The following is a 15,860-nucleotide window of genomic DNA, read 5'->3' as shown; positions in this document are numbered from 1 at the left end:
TGATTCTAAATTTCAGCCCAATCCCTTGCACTTCAACTCTTAAAGGGCCTACACACAGGGAGATGGTGCTGAGCAATGTAGATCACTCAGCGATGTTAGCTGAGCATCTGATTTGAACTGGGAGGTGTCTGTTGCAAATTCCACCAGAAGTAGGGACATTCTGAATTCCAGCAATTGGTGATGGAGCCCACTCATAAGGACACAATATTTGTCACAAATGGTGACAGAATATCTGACATAAATGTGGGTGAAATAGATATTGTATAAAACCAAAGATAAATACAGATGTTTGAGGCACAATAAATTATTTTGAGGTTTGCTCATTGTTCTTTTTTATTTTATTTTGACAATGAATTGCCTAAGCTGCGGGCAAAAGTAAGGAACGTTAGGGCTGGAGGGCGCAGGACTTAGCTTATGTGTTCATTTAAGTTTATTATTTTGATATACTGTTTCCTAAATTTCGTAGATTGCAAGTTTCAGCCGTATTATAAGGACAATTAACTCCTTCATTTTAATTTTCAGCTATGGACTGGGACTATAACACACATAACATACGTTACATTACGTGTTTTCCTAAGACTCCGCTGCTGCTTTTGCTCTGTGTGTTGTTTAATAAGAGAAATTCCGTAGACAGAAGTAAATTACATCTTTAGGACAATAGTGATAAATAGCAAAATTCATCACTTATTAGCATATATCCCATATGTTCACTGTGTAATTATAGGGGCAGAGGCAGAACTCTGGGAGGCAATGGAGTCATCTGCCGCCGGGCTCCTGCTCCCAAGGGGGCACCTCTCCTCCCCCTGCAAGTTTAAATCAGTTATTTAAAAGCCAATGATATTGCTTCTGAGTTCTTAACTATATATGTTTTCTTTATCTATCTATCTATCTATATTTATTAACATAAATATATATTTTATATAAGGTTATATAGGGTTTATGTGTGTGTTTGTGTGGGAGGGATATGTGTGAGAGGGGGGCACCAATATCTATCTTGCCTCCGGGCAACTGGAACAAAGTTACGCTACTGTATAGGGGCTAATTCATACCTGATTGCTGGCCCCGAAGATTTGCTGCCCAGTGATCAGGTAGCTGCCTCCCCACCCAAGTGAAATCCCACCCCTGTGCACGGCTGCAAAGAGAGGACATTTCATTCGGAATCAGAGACCGTCGCATTCATCCCCCCCCCACCCCCCGTGTGCAGTGCCCCATAAGCTATGGCTTGGTGCTGTGAAGGTTGTGTGGAGATTGGGACCGCTAATGACTTCAGCGCCCCTCCCAACGGCCGGGAGCCACCTGCATTTCTGGGGCACTCCCTGAAAAAGCTGGAATGCCACCCACAAACAAACACCGGCTGTCAAACAGCCAACATATGGGGTGCAATCACAATTTGTTGCTGCCTGTAATTGCAAGGGCTTGCTCTGCAGACCGTGTGCATGCACGGTCCTCCGATAATCGCCAGGGCTGCGGATTTGCAGCCCTGCAATTCATTCTGAATCAGCCCCATAGTCAGCAAATTCTGAATGGTCATTTATGATGTTATCGGCTAAACTATAAGGGGAATGTCATGAATCTGGGTTATTCTGCTTGTTGTCTCCACCAAGGCCTGATTAATTAATAGAGAAACAAAGATGGAGTGGTGCGCTATCAATAGCAGCTGGCACTGGGTTGTCGGACCCAAAAATATTAAAGTAGAAAAGTGTGTCAGCGCTACCTGTTCCCAATAATGTAGACAAGATGGTTCTCAAAGGTAATTATTTAATAATTAATATCACAATTAATATACATCTAGCACATAACGATAAATTAATATGAAAAATAAAAAATTGAGCAATGTAATAAAATATCACAGGGATATATGTACTATTGAATTGAGATCTCCATCTTATGGGTATGGGTTGAAAAATATGGTTGTTAGATATTACCATCCTTTGTATCTTTGGAAATGGATATGTCCAAATGGTGGTGACACCAGCTGTCCTTGGTTGCCCTATAATTGCAAGGGCTCAGGCCTCCCTATTCAGCGTGTTATTCTCCTTTGCTGGAAATAGGAATAATGCAGATATCCCAGAAAAAATTGTAAGTCCAGGTAAACAGGAGTCGTAGAGCGTCAGTGGGAGAGTGGACTGGTCACACTAGATGGATGGATACAAGGCGGTAGCAATTGCATTGGCGGATTCAAGTGGGGGCACCCGGGCACGTGCCCCTCCTATCATTTCATTTTATAGCTGGGGACCAGGGCTTTCCAACGAGCCCAGCACCGTTTCTCCAGTCCCCTGGAAACCTGAGATATCGCCTGGCAAAGGTGTAACGTTTTTCCCCATAAAATAATATGGGACCCTGGCACTAGGCAAATAAATAATAATAATAATATAAAACCAATATTATGGGAGAAAAAAACAACACAATTTAAAAAAATAACAAATATAGAAAAACATCTAAATAAATTGAGACATAATAGAATCTAAAAAAAAACCACAGTTTACACATTAACACCGCCTTGTCCTAATGCAGAAACCTAGCTGCAGCCACACAAATGTGTAAACAAATACACAACACGTGAATGCAGCAATGCAGGCTTCATATCCAGCGCAGGCCTCGGTCCTTCATTAACACACCAAATATTGGCTATTGTTATATACATGACAGACAGACACTCAGAGAACATCCTTCCTCGGCAGTACCAGGCTGCACACACAACACCCAGCTCTTCTCCTTTTGTCTGTGAGCAGGGTACATATAACAGATGTGATATACACACAGTCACATAGCATGCATGGTTGCTGGGGAAAGGGAAGGAAGGAAAGGGAGGGGAGGGAGGGAGAGGGGGAGAAATAGAAATAATGGGGGAAATTTACTAAAAAAAAAATTCATACGCAATTACAATTTTTGGGGGTGTATACGTATTTTTGGCATTTACTATGCCAAAAAAAAACGTATTTTCATATTCTTAATGATGGGACATTCGTATTTGTATTTACAAATACGAATGATTACACCATCGATAGAATACGACAGGAATCACCATTCAAAAGAATGGTGGTTCCTGATTTACTAAGCAGCCGTATTGATAATACGGCTGCTAATTGCCGTGAAACAGCCACGAAAATACAGCAGGTCCTCCATGGAAGCTCTGAAGTCTTGATCCGCCGTAGTCCAGGGCTTCTTCCAGCTTCTTCAAGCTGCCAGCATTTCCTGGAGCTCCCCGCGTCGGACTGAGAGGCGCAGAGATCCTTCATCCTCCGCACCTCTCATCAGAATGATTCTATTGGCTGCTTAGCGCGGCTTCTGATTGGCCGCTAGGCGGCCAATAGAATCATTCTGATGAGAGGCGCGGAGGATGAAAGCTCTCTGCGCCTCTCAGTCCGATGCAGGGAGCTGCTGGAATCGCCGTGTGTAATGTATGTATTAATGTATGTATTCAAGTTTTATTTTTCTTATGTGTCAGTGTGTGTTTATTTTACTATTTTTTTAACTGTGGAACTACAAGACCCAGCGGGCCCTTTAATGCCCCACAGGCTGGGACTTGTGGTTCTCCAAGTCCCAGCTTGCGGGGTAGGCTTGCTGGGACTCATAGTTCCACAGTTAAAAACAATAGTTTATTCTATTTTTTTACACACAATCAGCTCGATGCCCACCGCCCAGGGGCATCGAGGACAGTACCACGCTTCAGCCTGGTTAGGTAAGTCCTGGAGGGGGGACCCCTTTATTGGGGGGGTCCCCACTCCCACAGGGCCCCTGGCCAGGCTGACTGGTCAGAGGGTTAATGCTTTGGCCGGGGGGACTTGTATAAAAAGTCTCCCCCAGGCTGTGGCATTACCCTGCTGGCTGGTTGAGCCTGGGGCTGGTTCTTAAAATACGGGGGGACCCCTAGTCATTTTGTGCCCCGTATTTTGGGAACCAGCCCCGGACCTGGAGCCTGACTGTTAAAAATCAGGGAACCCCTATTTGTCGGGTTCCCTGATTTTTAATTACCGGCCCCGGCTCTGTCAGCCTGGTGCTGGTTTCGGCTGTGGGGGGACCCCATGCCGGGTTTTTTTATTTATTTATTTTTCTTTCTTTTTTTACACCTTGCAGCCTGCACGGATCTGACTGATCCGTGCAGACTGCCTCCACTAATTCGTATTAGCGGCCGTATATACGGCCGTTAATACAAATTTATACGCCATCGGAGGGTTACAAAGCAGTCGTACTGTATTTGACTGCTTTGTAAATCCCCCTCCGGAACAGGACAAAGCATACGAGGTATGCTGTCGTATTAATTCGTATTAAGAATACGAATGCAACTTTTTGCATTCGTATTCTTAGTATATTTCCCCCAATGTATCAATGATACGGAATCTTTTGGAATTTTTGTTTGTTTGTTTTGCTACCAATCATAGCATAACAATAGCACTGGTAACAATAGAAGACAGAGGCTCAGTCAGCTGAATGGTTAATGCATTGCATACATCTGACATCAGGGTCTCAGGCCTGTGACTATCACCATGATCCCCTTGCAGTCCTGGCTGTGCACCATGCTTCTACCAGCAGCAGCAGGTGCTGGCTGGCAACTCTTGGCCTGGGGGGAAACATAAGAGAGTGGCCCTGGTGCGATAGAGGGCAGAATGCACCAAGCAGTGGTGGTACATACTGCTGCCCATCGCATATGTACTGACATATGTGATAAGCAGCACAAAGGGCAGCTCTCCTGATAAGAGTTGCCTTTTGCGATCCCCGACATTGCCTGGACGTCCCCCTGGAGACCCAGGCAGCCACAGGGCTTCCTGTGATGGATCCATTTCAAATCCCTCTCACAGCAGCGCTGTGGGAGGAGCCCGCCCAAAAGGGAAAAGCACATGTGGGAGAGAAATAGATAGCGAGAGAGAGTGCAATGGGGAAAGAGATAGCGTGAGGGAGCACAGTGGAGGGGGAGATAGCAAAAGAGAGTGCAAGGGAGAGCAAGAGAGCACGCAGGGAAGAGTGATGTAGTGAGAGAGTGCTCAGTGGAGAATGCTACAGCAAGAGAGAGAGCACTGGAGAGATATAGCATATGGGGAGGGGGAGATAGCGTGAGAACGAGGGGAGAGAAATAGAGAGAAAGAGCATAGGGTGAAAGATAGAGAGATAGACCATGGGGAAAGAGTGAAAGAGACAGCAGGGGAGAGGGAGAGATTAAGACAGCAGGGGAGATAGCAAAAGAGACAGCTGTGGATATAGTAAAAGAGACAGAAGGGGAGAGGAAGAGAGACCGCAGGAGAGTTTGTGAAAGAGACCATTAGGGATACAGTTAAATAGACAGCACAGGGGAGTTAGTGAGAGAGACAGCAGGAGAGATAATGAAGGAGACAGCAGAGTAGATGGAGAGAGTGAGAGAGACCACAGGGGAGTTAGTGAGAGGGACAGCAGGGAAGAGCGAGATAGTGGGAGAGACCACAGGGGATATATTGAAACTACAGCAGGGGAAAGGTACAGAAAGACCAGGGATCAGGGTCCAGGGACTACCTTTTTATTATGATGTGCAGTTGATCACAGGTCCAGCCTTCTCCATCCTGTGCGGAGGAGATTAGTAGAAGACACAGGAAGAGAGTTGGGGGCGGGGCTACTGCAGAGCCCGGGCAGGAAGCTGACTGAGCTGGGGGCCTTAATTAGAAGGGGGAACCTTACAGTCGGTGCTGCATGCTGCTGTCCTTGCTTGGACAGGCTGAGTGTCAGCCCAGCTCCGAGTCCGACACACACTCACAGAGCTGAGCACAGGCTGAGACAGTCTCCGTCCACACAATGTGTAAGGCTGCCTATGCGCGGCCATATCACACAGCTTGGTAATAACTAGGGACCTATAGGGCTTCCGTAGCCCTGAAGATCCACAGTTACTACTAGCAGTCTGTGATACGGCCGCGCATTGGCAGCCTTTCTACACTGTGTACATAGCCCTGCATAGTGGGTTGTGCCTCCGGTGACCGTCCGATCGCAGCCGCAGGTACAGAAACCGCTGGACCACCAGGGTACTTCTTACAAAAGAGGTGGCCAACTGGCCTTGTACACTAGATGGCAGAGTTGCCCGGGGGGCATATGGCATCCTGCCCCCCGGCCCAGCCCGCCCCTGAGCAGCAGAGGCTGCCAGCAGGACTAGAGGGTGGCTGGGGTCTACAGACACTTAACTGTTAAGCGTGGAAAATCTTTCATGCAAAGGCAGCTGTTCATTGCCAGTCGTAGGGAGAGAGCGGAGGGAGGTCGCCTCGCATGACCACCACTGTGCTAGTGCTGCTGGCTGCGTGGAGTAAGGTTGCAATGCCCAGGAGGTGGCTGATGTAAGCGTTCCCGGCAGGACTGCAGCCTGGACAGGGGGGGATCTCCCCTGAGCCTGTCAGACTGGGTAAGGACAGCTTCTCCATTGCATGTATATGATCTGTATGTATTCAATGAGCACCGCATGGCATTCTGGGAGTGGCCGCGGAGGAGAGAAGAGAAGATGGAGGCGATGCGCCGCATCTTCCCCCGTCATCTTACTACCTGCCTACAAGCACCTAGCTTGTGCGTCCTTGCTTCAGTCTGCCTGCTTGTGCCCTCAGGCCTGACGTAAGAGCAGTCCCGGATCGTGTGTGTGTGTGTGTATATGTATACAAACATTTCCATCAGGACATTGTCCTATTTGAGATTTTCTGCCTCTTTATTACAGTATTAGTTCTAACTACAAATGACACCTTTTAAGATATGTAAAAATATTATCTTCTTTCAGGAAAATCAGACACATTAAAGATCTGTGGTGCACATCTGGTAGTTGGTCCCAATAATTGTCCCGCTTAGATGAGAGATCAGCTTATCGGTGGTAAAGGAAGGGTAAGTTTGTTGGTGTGTCATTATTTTATCTAAACACAAATGCAATGACTTTTTCCTATGTAAAAAATATATCAATGGGCCAGATGTACTAAGTTTGATAAAATGGGGAGTGATAAACCACCATCCAATCAGCTCCTACCTGACATGTCACAGGCTGGGTTAGAAAAATGACATGTAGGAGCTAATTGGCTGGTTGTTTAGTACTCTCCATTTTATAGCTTTTCAAGGCTTAGTACATCTTGCCCAATATCACCACAATTTGATGTTAAACCCTCACTGCTGACTTTATGGGGTGTATTCAATGCGGGCAGCGAGCCCCTGACAGCGAGCTATACATTAAGCAGTGCCGACAGGGCCGCCATTAGAATTGTTGGGGCCCGGGACTGACCTACAGTGGCACAGCGCCCTACATTACCGTCCGTCTGCACACACAAAACCCCGCGCAGCCTGCCTACCCCATTACTTACCATCACGCGGCATCGCTTCTTCAGCCTCCACTTTCGGTCAGACTCAGGTCAGGTCCGGGGCGCAGTGCGCACTCTGCAAAGTGCAGCCTGCAGAGTGCTGAGCCCCTCTGTGTCCTAGGCTCGGTGCTCTGCAGGCTGCACTGTGCATGCCTGGCTGGGGGGCCGGGAGGGGGAGGTGGTGTGCCACCGCTTTGGGCAGCTGCCCGGGCCCCTCCAGAGGCCTGGGCCCGGGACAGCTGTACCCAGGGCACCCCCCTGTCGGCAGCCCTGAGTGCCGATAGCTCGCCGTCAGATTATTCAACTCTCTCCCCTTCACGCGCCGTTTCCACCTCGCCAGTTCCCTGAGGCGAGGTGGAAACGGCGAGTGTGGCCATCAAAACGGCGGGGCTTGCCACAAAATGGAGCGGTCTCACTGCATTCGTGGGGAAACTCACTGTTTAAGGGGATCTGGATTTCTCCAAAGCATTGAGTTCGGCGAGGGGGGTTGGAAAAGCCATCTTCGCCAAACAAACACCCCTCGCCCTACAAACACCCCTTGCCGCCCGCATTGAATACACCTGTATGGATTAGAAATCTAGACCTGGATCCGGCTAACACCCACATGTCCCATCTAATTATTTATATCCTCTTTATTATGCCGCTATAAATTGAGAACTATTAACCTGACTCTTCCTTTGCTAAACCAGATTAATGTTTTATTCTCAAGACACTGTTATAAATACTCGCAGAGGTTTTTTCAGTGCCACAAATCCTTTTCCAGGATGAGCTGAATTAAAACAGTAATAAAAACCACAATAAATATGACTGTTTGTTTTAGAGCAGTATTGGAGTTTAGGGGATTTACTAGTATCAGGGTAGAACATAAAGCAGTTTATTAACCCCTGGGGTCAGTGTGATACTGACAGGTGTCACAACAGAAGATGTACTGTAACAAGAGACTGTTTAGAATTGGTAACGGTGAGCTGCGGTTTTACAGTAGTGAAGAGTTTTCATGAAAGTGAAGAAAGAGGTGTTTATATAAAGGGGTTGGGATCATTTGGTCTATTGCATTATGGTCGAAAGTCATTAGGTCGAATCCATTAGGTCGACATGCTAAAAGGTCGACATTATTCTAGGTCGACATGGGAAAAGGTCGACATGATTCTAGGTCGAAAGGTCATTAGTTCGACAAGGTCATTAGTTCGACATTGTCTATGTCGACATTTACAAGGTCGACATGGGGTTTTTCACTGTTTTTTTACCTGAATGTCAACACAGTCGACATGGACACAGTTTAAAGTGCACTGCATCCCCTCGCATCGCTCGCTGCGCTCGCTATGCGTCGGGCACGGTGCCTCGCTACGCTCGGCACACTATTTTATTCTCCCACCACGCCCTAGTGGATGGTAGGGCATGAAATACCGCCTGTCGGCACATGTTGGCTCAAAAAACAGTGAAAAACTCCATGTCGACCTTGTGAATGTCGACATAGACAATGTCGAACTAATGACCTTGTCGAACTAATGACCTGTCGAACTAATGACCTTTCGAACTAGAATCATGTCGACCTTTTCCCATGTCGACCTAGAGTCACGTCGACCTTTTAGCATGTCGACCTAATGGATTCGACCTAATGACTGTCGACCATAATGCAGTAGACCAAATGACCGCATCCCATATAAAGAAGGGGCAACATGCATGGGTAGAAATAATTGTGAACTGAACGTAGCAGCTGCCGGGTGAGTTGACGGGGTACCACAAGCGATTCCCCACCCTGACAGATGGGGGCCTTAAGAGCTGCAGTTATTCAAGTTGGGTGAACACCTGCGCTAGTCCTCTTGTTGAGACCCGCGGTGAAGGTGGATACATCTGACCATGTCACCCTCCTCCTGTCATCCGTAGGACACAGAAATGAGTGTTCCTGCCCTTTTTGTGTGTGCGACTTTGCGCCTTCCACTGCCCCCCTGGTGCACTGACATCCCGTTGCAAGCGTTCTCATCAGCCCCCCTGCGTGCACTGAAATGCTGATGAACTCTCTGCTGAAAGCGGTGTGTCTGTTGTTACAGGTGCAGCCACCGCCCCCCCATGCTGTTACCACTGCTGAAGTCCTGAGAAGAGAGCGGCATGCCAGCTCTTTAAAGTGCAGCCAGCCCCCCCGCCCCACTGCACTGGCAGAACGCTAAGCTGCTCTCTGCTAGCAGTGGCTGTCAGTCAGCTCTTCCCGCCGGCTAAGCCTCCACAGACAGGAGGGCTTGCTGGGGTTGCTTTTCCCATTCTGGGTAACGAGGATATAATACCTGGGCAACGAGCATGAAACCTTATTGGCAACCATGCATGAAACCTTTGGCATTGAGTAAGAAACCCCTGGCAATGAGCATGTAGGTAAGAGGCTCTTATGTGCCATCATATGTAGTCGCTGTTGAGGTGTGGGTCATCGTGTACGATGGGCATTACAGTGTGGGTCATCATGTGTGATGGGCATTACAGTGTGGGTCATCATGTGCGATAGGCATTACAGTCTGGGTTGTCATGTGCGATAGGCATTACAGTCTGGGTTGTCATGTGCGATAGGCATTACAGTGTGGGTCATCGTGTGTGATGGGTATTACAGTGGGGACCATCATGTGTGATGGGCATTACAGTGTGGGTCATCATGTGCGATGGGCATTACAGTGTGGGTCATCATGTGTGATGGGCATTACAGTGTGGGTCATCATGTGCGATAGGCATTACAGTGTGGGTCATCGTGTGTGATGGGCATTACAGTGTGGGCCATCATGTGCGATGGGCATTACAGTGTGGGTCATCATGTGTGATGGGCTTTACAGTGTGGGCCACCATCATGTGTGATGGGCATTACGGTGGAGGCCATCATGTGTGATGGGCATAACAGTGTGGGTCATCGTGTGTGATGGGCATTACAGTGTGGGCCATCATGTGTGAAAGACATTACGGTGTGGGTCATCGTGTGTGATGGGCATTACAGTGTGGGTCATCGTGTCTGATGGGCATTACAGTGGGGACCATCATGTGTGATAGGCATTACGGTGGGGGCCATCTTGTGTGATGGGCATTACTGTGGGGGCAACCATTGTGTGTGATGGGCATTACAGTGTGGGTTATCATGTGTGATGGGCATTACGGTGGGGGCCACCATTGTGTGTGATGGGACCAAATAAACATATCAAATAAAAGAGATGCTCCGAACAATGGGCGTTTCCGCCAGACTAAGATCCCGAAATGAGTGCCATCTTCCCGGCCTTGGATTCTCCAGAGAATTGCATCCCACAGAATGCGGTGCGACCGCGGCTCTGCGCCATTATATTGGATGGAAGCCTGCGCTCTGCATGCTCCGCTGTGCTCTCTGCTGTAATTGTTTTTTTTCCTGCTGGACACCTGTGCATACTGTGACTACTGGCCATACTCCACTGTGTATACGTTACTGTGACTGCTGGCTATACCCCCACTGTGTATACATTACTGTGACTGCTGGCCATACCCCTCTGTGTATACGTTACTGTGACTGCTGGCTATACCCCCACTGTGTATACGTTACTGTGACTGCTGGCTCTACCCCCACTGTGTATACGTTACTGTGACTGCTGGCCATACCCCTCTGTGTATACGTTACTGTGACTGCTGGCTATACCCCCACTGTGTATACGTTACTGGGACTGCTGGCTACACCCCCACTGTGTATACGTTACTTTGACTGCTGGCCATACCCCTCTGTGTATACGTTACTGTGACTGCTGGCTATACCCCCACTGTGTATACGTTACTTTGACTGCTGGCCATACCCCTCTGTGTATACGTTAGTGTGACTGCTGGCTATACCCCCACTGTGAATACGTTACTGTGACTGCTGGCTATACCCCCACTGTGTATACGTTACTGTGACTGCTGGATATACCCCACTGTGTATACGTTACTGTGACTGCTGGATATACCCCCACTGTGTATACGTTACTGTGACTGCTGGATATACCCCCACTGTGTATACGTTACTGTGACTGCTGGCCATACCCCTCTGTGTATACGTTACTGTGACTGCTGGCTATACCCCCACTGTGTATACGTTACTGTGACTGCTGGCCATACCCCTCTGTGTATACATTACTGTGACTGCTGGCCATACCCCTCTCTGTATACATTACTGTGACTGCTGGCCATACCCCCGCTGTGTATATGCAGTGCATGCACAGACCCCCATCATCGTAAAGGATCCAAATTTGGATCAGACCGAACGGGTCTGCATTGGCCCCACCGTAAAGTGGGAGTGTGGATCGTATTGTCAACACCACTTAGGTCGACAGTCATTAGGTCGACACCGTTGGGTCGACAGGTGGCAAGGTCGACTGGTGTCTAGGTCGACATGGGTGAAGGTCGACAGGTGTCAATGTCAACACGGGTTTAGGTTGACAGGTCAGAAGGTCGACATGGTTTTTTTTTACTGTTTTTTTTTTACCCGAATGTCGACACAGTCAACATGGACACAGTTGGAAGTCAACCGAAAGCTCCTCGCATCGCTCGCAATGCTTCGGTACGGTGCCACGCTGCGCTCGGCACACTATTTTATTCTCCCACCACGCCCTAGTGCATGGTAGGGCATGAAATACCGCCTGTCGGCACATGTCGGCTCAAAAACCAGTAAAAAACATGTCGACCTAACCCATGTTGACCTAACACTGCGTCGACCTAAACCCATGTCGACATTGTCCCATGTCGACATTGACACCTGTCGACCTTCACTGATGTCGGCCTAGACACCTGTCGACCTTGCCACCTGTCGACCCAATGTTGTCGACCTATTGACTGTTGACCTAAGTGATGTCGACAATATGACCGTATACCGTAAAGTGGCTGCTGGCAATTCCCCACACTCTGATTTTTATAGGGCAGGGCGCTGACCACCAGGCTCAGCACTTTTTTCAATTGAAAGAGCACATTTTATACTAGAAATTTATATCAGAAACAGAAAAAATTATAAGAATTATGCCCATTACACATTGTCATACTCTGCTATGGCCATTACATATTCTGTCGCAATGACAACACATTATACCACACACTGTAATACCCATTACACATTATACCACACACACCATAATGCCCATTAAACATTATACCACAACACCATAATGCCCATTACTCATTATACCACACACGATAATGTCCATTACCCATTGTCATACTGAGCTATGTCCATTACATATTCTGTAATAATGACAACTACACTTTATACCACACAACGTAATACCCATTACACATTATACCACACACCATAATGCCCATTACACATTATACCACACACCGTAATAACCATTACACATTGTCATACTGTGCTATACCCATTCCATTTTCTGTCATAATGACAACTACACATTATGGCATACACTGTAATGCTTCTTACACATTATACCAAACACCACAATGCCCATTACACATTATACCACACACCGTAATACCAATTACACATTATACCACACACCATAATGCCCATTACACATAAAACCACACACCCTAATACCCATTACACATTGTCATACTGAGCTATGTCCATTACATATTATGTCATAATGACAACACACATTATGGCACACACACTGTAATGCCTCTTACACATTACACCACACACCATAATGCTTCTTACACATTATGGCACACACCGTAATACCCATTACACATGATGGCACACACCGAAGTTCTCAGTGGCATGTCAGCGCGGTGGGGGGCAGCGTAAGGGCGCACAGTGCCACACACAAAAAGGGCAGGGAGCATTTTGAGGTTTTAAAAACGGGCAGGGTGCAGCACCCTGTAAAATAAGCTTAGAAGGAACACTAGTGATATTATGCTGGGTACACATTGGTTAGCTGAAACTGGGGAACGTGCATGTGGCTGATATACCAGACATAGCCAAGCGATGTTCATAAAACATTCAGTGATTTTACTCTTTCCTTTATCCTGAAATGCCATTGGTAATCAAGATGTATATCCAATAAAGATCAATGACTGTATTTAATGTGTCCATTATGTGCTTGGTTGCATTACAGAGGAACATATTAGGCCCATGAGTACGTTACCTCAGGGCAAAAATATCCCATTTTTATTTAGGATGTTGAGCTACCACATTAGTCAGTGTTACTAATATAGTTATATACTCATGTGTTTGTGTATGTCTCCTTGATGAACAGTATGGGCATCCGGTACCGGATGGGAAGGGTTCCAAGAGCCCCAGAATCTCCGCAGTCCTTAACACCTTCCTCCCCTTCTGCTGTGGTGATGTCCGCATCTGTTCCAAACCTCCCGAGGTAGGTACTTGTGTAGACGTTTTGTTTGAGCCAAGTGTTACTATTCGGCCCAAATATCAACTGCAATAAAGAGAAGTTACTGTCCTCCTTATACTACACACTTGCTGTCCCTTTCTCACAGAGCCACGGACTGCGAAGAGGCCCAGATATCACTGGGAAGGGACAGCGAGTGTGGGACTGTAATATTACCAGGTCTTTATTACTCTACAGAGAATGGTTCATTCATTAGGACAGGCATGTCCAAACTATGGCCCTCCAGCTGTTGTGAAACTACACATCCCAGCATGCCTTGCAATAGTTTAACATTCCCTAAAAGCAAAACTGAGGCAAGGCATGATGGGACACAACAGCTGGAGGGCCATAGTTTGGACATGCTTGCATTAGGACCTTCTCCCTGTTCACTTCCCTATTGTCGACCTAATGCTTGTGTCGACCTGTTGACCCTATGACCCATACCCGTCTTATGCTGGGCATACACTATGCAATGTCTGTCAGACCAGCAGACCCTTTATCGGACCGCCTGAAACCAGCAGATATACGCTATGAGATAGTAGTGTATGGCCACATGATCCGGGTTCCTTCCCTGTAGAGAGAGCATTTCCCCGTGCCTCCCCTGTGACAGAACTGGTGAAAGGATGGGCGGTCATTTTGGAATGTTGGAAATTGTCTCTTGCCCGACAGGCCGATTGGTTGCAGCTACCCACTATGCACTCATTGGCCGGATCCTCTGATAATCAGCCAGTCAGGACAATGATTGCATAAAGTTTGCATATGTATTACAGAAACTTCTCTTGTACGAGGTAAAGGGACGCTGTTTGTAACCATATGTTCTTGTAATCACATTACACTCTTGTTACATGTTTGTTACGGCCTTGACCCACGTTGGATGACGTGTGTAAACTCTTACAATTACGGGACACACTGTCTGTATTATAGATTCTGGGTAGTGCCTGGGTGGCACCATGCGATGCCCGGAACTGCTCCGTACTGTGGATGCGTATGCCGGCTTCTTCCTTCATAGTAGCTTTCAGACGGAAACCGGATGCCTGCTTCAGAAGTATCTTCTGTACCCAGTGCGAAGTGGGGCCAAGCCCAGATACTAATGATGACTGCAGTGGGCGGGATAGACTTTCACGTGTGGATTGTTAGTGTACACAGGATACTCCCGCATTACCATATGGAAGTGAGCAGTTTGCCGCGGATGAGTTACATTTACACCCAATCTTCCGGTGACAATATACATATTACTGAGTTATTTAATAGTTCACATTTTCAGTTGTTTTTTCCCTTCTTGCTATCTCTTTATGTGACTGCTACAGTAAGTACAGGACACGCTGAGCAGCTTTATGTGACTGCTACAGTAAGTACAGGACACGCTAAGCAACTTTATGTGACTGCTACAGTAAGTACAGTACACACTGAGCAGCTTTATGTGACTGCTACAGTAAGCACATCACATGCTGAGCAGCTTCATGTGACTGCTACAGTAAGTACAGCAGACGCTGAACAGCTTTATGTGACTGCTACAGTAAGTACAGCATATGCTCAGCAGCTTTGTGACTGCTACAGTAAGTACAGGACAGGCTGATCAGCTTTATGTGACTGCTACAGTAAGTACAGTACATGCTGAGCAGCTTTATGTGGCTGCTTCAGTAAGCACAGTACATGCTGAGCAGCTTTATGTGGCTGCTTCAGTAAGTACAGGACAGGCTGATCAGCATCACCGATGGGGTGCTAGCATCGGCTAGTGCATACACACTTGCCAATGCCAGCCGCGATGAGCGGTGGTGGGGGAGCAGGGTCCATGTTACATTGCTGACAAGTCGTGTGAGTGCACATCATCAGCATTGTGCGTACACGCTAGACCAGGGGAAGCCAACTCCAGTCCTCAATAGCTACCAACAATTCACATTTTTTAGAGCACCTAGCTTGTGCACAGCTGCACTCATTACTCAATGACACATTTTAAAAGATCCATAGGTGGAGCTAATTACTTCATTTGTGATGAGGAAACCTGGAAAACACGCACTGTTGGTAGCTCTTGAGGACTGGAGTTGGCTACCCCTGCATTAGACTAGATCAGGCATTCCCAACCACGGTCCTCAAGGCACACCAACAGTGCAGGTTTTAGTGATATCCAGGCTTCAGCACAGATGGTTTAATCAGAATCCCTCAGATACTAATTAAGTCACCTGTGCTCAAGCCTGGATATCTACAAAACCTGCACTGTTGGTGTGCCTTGAGGACCGTGGTTGCGAATGCCTGGACTAGATTTTGTTTTTGT

General features: G+C 47.3%; 1 long non-coding RNA gene across 3 annotated transcripts in view; it reads left to right on the top strand.

Moving 5' to 3' along the window:
- The window catches only part of LOC146049805 (uncharacterized), a 54,191-nt gene extending 40,677 nt beyond the window's left edge, over nt 1–13,514 (top strand). For all 3 annotated transcript variants that reach the window (XR_014466207.1, XR_014466208.1, XR_014466206.1), the window contains 2 exons: nt 6,719–6,819; nt 13,460–13,514. This is a non-coding gene — a long non-coding RNA (uncharacterized LOC146049805). The remainder of the gene's footprint in view (nt 1–6,718; nt 6,820–13,459) is intronic.
- Nucleotides 13,515–15,860: the final 2,346 nt, after the last annotated feature.

This window comes from Crinia signifera, chromosome 12, assembly GCF_055691185.1.
Source record: "Crinia signifera chromosome 12, ASM5569118v1, whole genome shotgun sequence".
Lineage (NCBI taxonomy): Eukaryota > Metazoa > Chordata > Amphibia > Anura > Myobatrachidae > Crinia > Crinia signifera.
The sequence above is the reverse complement of the archived record's forward strand: the minus strand, read 5'-3'. Positions and strand labels throughout refer to the sequence as shown.